The sequence below is a fragment of the Kogia breviceps genome, chromosome 12, assembly GCF_026419965.1.
Source record: "Kogia breviceps isolate mKogBre1 chromosome 12, mKogBre1 haplotype 1, whole genome shotgun sequence".
Lineage (NCBI taxonomy): Eukaryota > Metazoa > Chordata > Mammalia > Artiodactyla > Physeteridae > Kogia > Kogia breviceps.
In genome coordinates, this window is record NC_081321.1 from 73,852,133 (window position 1) to 73,859,999 (window position 7,867).

The following is a 7,867-nucleotide window of genomic DNA, read 5'->3' on the forward strand; positions in this document are numbered from 1 at the left end:
CTCTTTAACACCGGAGCGGGTTAGTTCCCTGACTAATGAGAAGTATGGCACATAGGGAGGCTAATGAAGTGGCTCAGTACGTTGCATGTGAATTCTGAATGAAATTCTGGCACCACAGTCACAAGCTGCACTAAGGGCTGGCTTCTCTAGAGAAATAAAAGAAGAGATTCTTTTAAAAGCTTCTTTTCTGACGTCTCAGACTTCATGCCCCTTCTCTATTCTCACCATTCCTATCTTTCTGCCTACTATTGCTAATCTTGCTAAAAACTCAGTCAAAAGAATATAATCCTCTGTTAAAAACAAGCAAAACAAGACAAAAAACTATCTATTATGATTGGACAAAATCTAAGCCCCTAAACGTGGCATTCAAGGTTCTGTACTAATGTGAATTATACGAATAGATCCAGCAGCTTTTAATCTCTTTGTCAATAAATGATGACAATGAGAACAACACTAATATGTGGTTTTATTGGGCCCTATTTATTATAAAGAGCATTCACTTTGATGGTAATAAGTTCATTATTCTCATCTATCACATGAGGAAACTAAGCTTTCAGATGCTTACAAACAGAGCACTTTGCCTGAACATTTCTGGGGAGCACCATTTTGGCAATCATTTGCAACATTTAAGGATTTTGAATAGTAACCCAGAGACATGAATTATTATTATACTAAGCCAAGTTTCTCTATTCTTTGTCCATTCTTGCTGAGTAGATCGGATACTCTCAACTGATTACTTGGGCTTGTCTCACTCCCATGGAAATGCAGACAGACTCCGGGATATTCTCTAAGGAATGTCCTCATGTAGACATCTGAAGAAGATCATATCTATTGCACATTGAGGTCCCTGGAGGCCGTGGCATGGCTCTTATGATTTGACGTTTATAGCCAAAAGTAATTGTTTCAATATAATCCCAACCAGGAAGCGGTATTATTATTTTTATCATTATCTTGCTAGAGCCATAAAAGGAGAAAGAGATGCTGTTGAAATGGATACAGATGCTGTTGTCACCTTTTCTTGAGAAGAAAACAAGCAGTGATACTATTCTTAAAACTATGGCATAATTCCGAGCCCATCATATGCACTCAATAATTATCTGTGGAAGCATGGGAACATTTTCTCTATGTATTTAATGGTGATGAGCAGGTATCACTGCTGTCTGGAAAATTCTCATTTTGTCAGTTTCCCTGAACTGCTCAGTGTCACATGAACAAAAGAGAATGAAATAACCTGGGGGCAGCTGAAGTGCCGCCTTCATGACTTCAGAATTTCTATCCCAACCGAGTGGCAAATGGAATCATGTTACTGGCCATAAAGAGGTTACTTTCATTGAGCATCTTCTACATGGCAGGCAGAGGGTAAGCTTCTTACTTCTTTAGCCCTGATTCTCCCACAAACCCAACTGGGTAGGAACGATTATCCCCAACCTACAGACAAGAATACCAAGGTCCAGGGAGGTTAGGTAAATTTTTCAAGTTTATAGAAATAGTAAGTGACAGAACTAGGATTCTAATCAGCTCTTCCTGACCACAGTGCCTGTGAGTTCTCTAACACATCACTCTGTTTCACTCTGTTTTGCAGTACTGGTGTGAAGAGGTGGAGATGAATTGAGTGTCATGTGCTACACACACTTGATCTTCTTGACTTCTCTCAACAGCTCTAAGAGGTTAGTGTTACTATACCCATTTATAGATACATAAACTGAGGCTTAGAAATCATGAATAAGTTGTATCCTAACTTTCTATACTAAGGTTTTTACTTGGTAATAGTTTCTAAATAGCTGCAGATCTCCACAGCATCCTGCCTGTGTTTTCACAACTTGGTTTGTGTGCATACATGTGGATGTTTTTGATTCTTTGAATCCCACAGAAAGGCGATCTTCCCAGGATGGATAAAGAGTTTATGAAATAGGAGAAAATATGTAATTGGAGGGTAGTTGGCAGGGCCCCTTCTAAAGTATTCCTTGGGGGCTCAAAATTTGAATGTGCATTACTGAATATAAATCAAGTAGTCCTTTAGTTTTTGCTTACTTATTTTTAATATGCCTTAGGTCTTCTGTATGAGGGAAAAAAGAATGAGACAATAAATGCATGTTTCTTTGGAAATAGATTGTCAGCATCTAGGTTTGAATAAAGAATAAGCTGGTTCCTGAAAGATTGTTTTCCATAGAATGGAGTCTACCCTCCTCAAATCGGTACTTGAAAAAGGGACCTTCTCATCTGAGAGGCTGGTTTGTACTGTTGTTGTCAATCAGCTTTTTACAGATGTTTGCACCCAATAGGAACTTCACCCTGAGTCATTAAGTTAATAGCTTGGCGGTCACATTGTGATTTATCAGTGATATTGCTCCTCTGAGTGCAGAGCATATAAAAGGATGCTGTTGCATAGCGGCAATGATCATGGATAAGACGGACCCTTCAGTAACCAAGATTGTTAGTAAAATAATAAGGCTTTCTCTTCTGTACATGCCATGATGCAGTCTCATGGATAGTGTGGCGTAAACTATTTGAATACAGTTTAGCCTTTGTAAACAGCAAATGTGATAGTGGAAATCTTGAGAGATTTTTGGGGATGTTGGATTTTGTTTTATAGCATCTCACGGTCCTTATGCTCTGCATGAATTATTAGGTTGGGGGTTTAGTTTGGGGTTTAAAAAGATCAGGCCTTTTCTCTTTGCAGTGACATTGGATTATAGGCTGCCCTCTGAATGTGCCTGAATAAAAGCAACTCCAAATTTGGGAGGATGATTGGATTATGATAAAGCTTTCAGGATAACTCCAAGCACCTCTACAGCAGCCAAAGGATTTTCAGGGCCACACTGACACACAGTAACTGGCTCTAATTCTTTTCTCTCTGGCTTAAAGCCTCTGAAGAAACTTAATAATTAAAGAGCTACACCATCAGAGAGTTTTTAAGGACTTGCACGTAACTGCTTGTTTTGGCCCCATCTAAATACCTGACGGGTTCCAGACAGAATGAAAAGGAGCAATGATCTAAAACGATTTTAAGACTAGGGTGTATATAATAATATCCTGGTTGCTTGTTTGGAATGCAGGAATTAGATTACAGAGCTGTAGATGGATCCATTAGCATGTACTTGCTGGTCAAGATTGTGGCACACCCAATCCCTTGAAAGAGACCCACCCATTTTTAAGCCACCCACAAATAGTTTTCTTGGTTTATTCAGGACTTCTGCCTACATCTACATGTTTTTCTCTTACAGACCACACAGCACGTCCTGTGGGTCAGGAGAAATGTGGAGGATGTAACACACTTGCTTCCTACTGGGATGTGTGTCTTCTGTCCAGATTTCCTTCAGTTACCAAAGTTTGACCATTTCAATTTCTCAGATGTAGTAGAAAAGCTTTGCTTGAGATACAAGTCAGATTTGTTATAACCACTTCCAAAGGATACCTTTAAGTCAGGTGGCATTTGAGTGTATAATAATTGCTTTAACATACATTTGCCAAATAGATTTATTATTGCCATATTGAGTAATCTTCCCTATTGTGGAGAGGGATACAATAGTCTGAATTAGCCCAATTCTATTGAACAGGAGATTTTTTGGCTAACTCTTCTTATTTGGATTCCTTGCTTACGTGTGCTAAGTAGCTTTCTAAGATGGTCCTCAATTATTCCCAAGTCCTGGTATGCACGTCCTTATGTACCCTCTTCTCTAGTATGGGCTGGGCTTAATGACTGGCTTCTAACAAATAGAATATAGCAACAGTAATGGGATATCAATTCTTAGACTAGGTTATAAACCTGTGACTTCTGTCTAACTGCTGCTCTCTGGCTATCTAATTCACTCTGATGAAGCCAGCTGCCATGTTGTGAGCTGCCCCATGGAGAGGCCCATGTGGCAAGGAGGTAAGGATGGGCAGCCTCTGGCCAACAGCCAACTAGTCATAGAGGCCCTTAGTCAAACAACCTGCAAGGAACCAATCCTGCCAACAAGCACTGAGTAAGCTTGGAGGTAGATCCAGCCCCTTTGAACTGTGATATGACTGATACTTTGACAGTAGTCTTGTGAGAGACCCTGAGCAGGAGGGCTTAGCCATATCCAGATTTGTAACTCATAGAAACCATGAGATAATAAATGTGTGTTGTTTTAAGCTGCTAATTTTGGGGTGATTTGTTATATAGCTACAAAAAACTAATATATGAGGCAAAGAATCAACCTTTACCCTCTCTCTTCTTTTCTCCCCTCCCCACTACCTCTGCTTTTTCCAATGTTGATTAAACATCTTCTATGTGCCAGGCACCATGGTAGGCGTTCTGAATGCAGTATTAGACACGACAAATGCGATGGCTGCTTTCACGGGGCTCATCTCTTGTTGAGGAGATAAACCCTGAACAAATGATCTAGTGAGTGACTTGATAATAAAAGTAGAGTACTTTGGAAACATGGCAGGGGGTCTTGAATTATTCTGGGAGAGATTGGTCATCAGTGAAGACTTTTAAGCCAGGAAGTGTGAATGGGGTGATTTTAATTTGATTTCCCATGGAGTATGCTCACTGGAAGAGAATTCTCTTCCCAGAAGGCATCCAGCCACACAGACACACCTATATTTCCATAATGTGATAATATGGCATTTGAAAATAGAAATACAGTTGGCCCTCAGTACCCAAAAGGAATTGGTTCCAGGATCCCCTGCAGATACTAAAATTTGCGGATGCTCAAGCTCCTTATATAAAAAGGCATAGTATTTGCATATAAGCTACGCACATTCTCCTGTATACTTTAAATCATCTCTAGGTTACTTATAATACATGATATAATGTAAATACTTGTCAATACAATGTAAATGCTACATTAAAGTTTTGCTTTAGGGAACTTTCTGGAATTCTTTTTTTCTGAATATTTTTGATTTGTTGTTGGTTGAATCCATGGATGTGGAAGCCATGGATATGGAGGTCGACTGTATGTGTATATATGAAAAATACATGGGACATCTGCTGATGCTCACAAGTTTTTCTTGGTTAAATAAATAATTCTTGTTTGTATGTCACCTGACTATTTTTTAAATTAAATTTATTGCTTGAGGGCTGGTCCCCTTGCACTGCCCCCACCACCTCCAGGTAGTATGTCTCTGCATTTTAGTAGGAAATTTCTATAACTATTTGTTAAATTACAAATAGCTAGGAACTTGAGAGTGTTGCTTGAGAGTGTTGCAAGAGCAGACATGATTGTTGATTATTTCTATGCTTTTTTTTTTAAAGGAAAAAGAAATCGCCAAAGTTCAACTGATAGTGATTATGAAGTCCACTTCTATCAAAACACACAGTTGAATGATATGAGGATGGCAACTTGTATGTGTTTATTTTCATAGCGTCAAACTCAATCTATAATACCCTTATTGGCTCTCCCAACATTCCTAGGCCCTGGAACTCCATAAAAGGGTCAGTGTAAAAGGACACCAAAATTTAACTTAAATTTGATAATCCTTAGGATTGTTATGATAAAAGGGCTTAGAGTAATGTAGATGGATATATCCAAAGCTATAGATGATAAATGACTGTGATGAAGGTGATAAAAAAATGAAAAAGATGGGAGTTTATTAAACTGGGGAACAAAGGATGCTTTTTTTTTTTTTGTGTGTGTGTGATATGTGGGCCTCTCACTGTTGTGGCCTCTCCCGTTGCGAAGCACAGGCTCTGGACGCGCAGGCTCAGCGGCCATGGATCACGGGCCCACCCGCTCCACAGCATGTGGGATCTTCCCGGACCAGGGCACGAACCCGTGTCTCCTGCATCGGCAGGCGGATTCTCAACCACTGCGCCACCAGGGAAGCCCAAGGATGCTTTTTATAATGAGGGAAAAGGACAGAAATTAGTTGGTATTGTAGAAATCATTGCTGAAGACCAAGGCTGTGAGTGTTCAGAGTAGGATATAATAATAAAAGTTGCAATGCTTCCTCAAAGTGATCTGGGAGGCAAGTGTGGAGGAGACACTAGGGCTGGTTCTTACAGTCATCTCTGGGTTAAGCAAATAAAAAAACAAGATGGGATCCACAGTTTCAGATTAGGATGGTTTCCTTGGCAGACTTGTGTGCAGTGTTTCTGACAGTAGAGAAAAAGGGTGTGAAAGAGGAGAGGGAAAGTAGAATCAGTAAAGACATAGATGCCAGTATAGGCGGACCTCCTCCCCACGTTTCTGCCTAGTAGCTGATAAAATCTCCTCTGAATGTCGGCAGGTTATTGCTCATAGACAGGACTGAAATATGAATATAATTAGCCTATAACCATATGAGGACAATAGAAAGCAAGATGGTGTTTTTAGAATACCGAAAATTCTAAAGTTCCTTAATAAGCTTCTTAGTATAGTTCATTTTATTTATTTCTGGAACCCAGGGAAGAACAAGCAAAAGTTTATGATTATGGGATTATATATGATACATACCGAATATATGATTTATATGAATCATAAAATGTACGATTTTTTATACTTAGCATGATTTAATTTAGTTGCTGCTTAAATCCTGAATTATCTTAAGTTAAAAAACCCAAAAGTTATAATTAACTATTAACGTTAATGAATTTAAACCTTCCAGAAAGCATGAATCCAAAAGGAAATGTCCAACAGATGATATGAGTCAGATATTTTATGGCCTTTCTTATTTTAGTTTCAAATAGTCTAAACATCAATGGAAAAAAAATCTCTAGAGTTTTTCTGTTTTATCCTTCTAGAGCACAATTTTCTGGCCTGATACTGAGTATGGTCTTCCAACAGGTACACAATTATCTCACATTGGCAGTATTTGGCATCTGCCAGATGAGCTGGGCGAAGAATCCTCTATAAAAGACAAGGAGAATTCAACAGATGAGGAAAGTACATAGTGAGATTTCTTTCTTTTTCTTTTTCTTAAAGTAAATTTATTTATTTATTTTTGGCTGTGTTGGGTCTTTGTTGCTGCTTGTGGGCTTTCTCTAGCTGTGGCAAGCGGGGCCTACTTTTCGATGAAATGCATGGGCTTCTCATTGCGGTGTCTTCTCTTTCTTGCCGAGCATAGGCTCTAGGTGGGTGGGCTTCAATAGGTGTGGTATGCAGGCTCAGCAGTTGTGGCTTGCGGGCTGTAGAGCGCAGGCTCTAGATGTGGTGCACAGGCTTAGTTGCTCCATAGCATGTGGAATCTTCCTGGACCAGGGCTCGAACCTGTGTCCCCTGTATTGGCAGGCAGATTCTTAACCACTGCACCACCAGGGAAGTCCCCATAGTGAGATTTCATAATGCAGCATGGTGGCATGGTTATTGCTTAATTGTGGTCAAGGTTATGGATGTATCTTTTCATTGTAAATGACAGAGAACATGACTCAACAGCTAAGGTAACAAAGCATTACTGGCTTCTGGGACTGTAAAGTCACAAATACTGAATAGATAAGGCTGGATCTAGCAGTTCAACCATAGCTGGCTTCTCTCAATGCCAGATGGCTGTCAGAGCTTCTGGAGGTCATAAGTGTCCTTATTTCTATCCATCAAGAAAAGTGTGTCAGTGCATGAGCAAGGGATCTTTTTTTAGAGGCCTCCATCAAACATCTCCTTACATGTTATTGATCTGCACTGAGTCACAGCTTCATGCCTAATCAATCAGTATGGACATGGGAATAGGATCTCTTGATTGGCTGAAGCCATTCTAGGCCTATCTCTGAAGCAAGGGAGGGATCAATTTCCTCTTGAAGTACATTGATTGAATGAGAGAGGATCTTACACTTGAACAAAGCTCAGAATACCATTGTCAAATGGAAAGAAAGTGGATGTAGGGCATCAAACCCCAGCAAAATCCTCTGAAATGGGCAAAAAGCTCTTTCACATTGGGATGGGAAGGTGTCTACAGTTCCCTCAGTTTATTATATTAGATGCAACTA

The 7,867-nt window shown here is 39.7% G+C and overlaps 1 long non-coding RNA gene across 1 annotated transcript in view; it reads left to right on the top strand.

Annotated features, from left to right (window-relative positions):
• LOC136792214 (uncharacterized) overlaps positions 1-5,384 on the top strand; it is a 138,826-nt gene extending 133,442 nt beyond the window's left edge. Inside the window, exons 5-6 of the long non-coding RNA XR_010835681.1 lie at positions 1,583-1,667; positions 5,225-5,384. This is a non-coding gene — a long non-coding RNA (uncharacterized lncRNA). The remainder of the gene's footprint in view (positions 1-1,582; positions 1,668-5,224) is intronic.
• The last annotated feature ends 2,483 nt before the right edge of the window (positions 5,385-7,867 follow it).